Here is a 1,509-nt window from a genome sequence, read left to right on the forward strand (position 1 = left end):
AGCTCTTTTAGGAGCCTAGAGTCGCCATGTAAGAAGCCTAACTGTCCTGCTGGAGAGACTACATGGAGAGGCCATGACTAGAGGCCTAGTCCTAAGATTTCCTGTCACCTCTATCGAGATCAACCTTCCAGTTGTCCCTATCCAGGACACCAGATATGTCAGTGAGGGCATTTTCAACGTTTGAGCTGCATATGCCTTCTGTCTGCAGTCTCATGACAGATCCCAAGCAAAAGCAGAAGAATTATCCAACTGAGCCCTAATCTACCGACAGAATTTTGAATAGTGAAATGGTTGCTGTTCCAAGCCACTAATTAAGGGACTTGTGTGCAAGAACAGGTAACTGAAACAAATATTTTACTGGAGATAGAAGAATGAGAAAATGGACTAGGAATACTCTAGAAAGATAACAGTCGAGAACTTTCCAAAATTCACTTAACATTCCACTCTCAGATTCCAGAAGCTCTAATAAAACCAAAAAGGGTATATGAAAAGCTTTCGACACAACATAGTAAAAACGCAGAAAATTAAAGATGCAGATAAAATTTTAAAAGTAACCAACTAGAAAAAAATAAAAATAAAAAATAAAAGTAACCAGAGGAAAGAGGCAAATTATATCCAAAGCAACAATAATAAGGGGTGCCTGGCTGGCTCAGTCAATGGAGCCTGCAACCTTTGATCTTGGGATTGTGAGTTCATACCCCACATTGGGTGTAGAACTTACTTGTAAGTAAAATCCTTAGGGATGCCTGGGTGCCTTCAATTCAGGTCATGACCTCAGGGCTTCCTGCTGGGGGGGAGGGGGTCTACTTGTCCTCCCCTTCTCTGTCCCTCACCCCTGCTCATGCGCGCTCTCTCTCAAATAAATAAATTTTTTTAAAAAAACTAAATCTTTAAAAAGGAGGGGACAATAATTAGACTGATGACTGTCCACAAAAAAAATTACTGGGGGCACCTGGGTAGCTCAGTGGTTGAGCATCTGCCTTTGGCTCAGGTCATGATCCTGGGGTCCTGGGATCAAGTCCCACTTAGGGCTCCCCACAGGGAGACTGCTTCTCCCTCTGCCTATATCTCTGCCTCAATCTCTTTGTTTCACATGAATAAATAAATAAAATCTTTTTAAAAAATTACTGAAGTTGGAAGGCAATAGAATGATATCTTCAAAGCACTAAAAGGAACTATTTGCCAACTGGGAATCCTATAAGCAATGAACACACCGCTCAAGAATGAAGGGGAGAAAAATACTTTCAGAATAACAAAAACTGAAAAAAAAATCATCACTAGCAGAACTACATTAAAGGAAATAGAAATGATGTTTTGTCAAGCAGAACAATTAAAACAACTCCAATTTATTTGAAAATTAAATAATATCTAAGTAACTCAAAGGTCAAAGAAAAAAAGTAAAAAATCAACAATATTTCAAACTGTATAACAAACTTACATTTTCAAATGTATAGATTAAAGCCTAAACTACTTAAAATAAGAAATATGTATGTCAGAGGGATACCTGGA

Source organism: Nyctereutes procyonoides, unplaced genomic scaffold, assembly GCF_905146905.1.
Source record: "Nyctereutes procyonoides isolate TBG_1078 unplaced genomic scaffold, NYPRO_anot_genome, whole genome shotgun sequence".
NCBI classification, from domain to species: domain Eukaryota; kingdom Metazoa; phylum Chordata; class Mammalia; order Carnivora; family Canidae; genus Nyctereutes; species Nyctereutes procyonoides.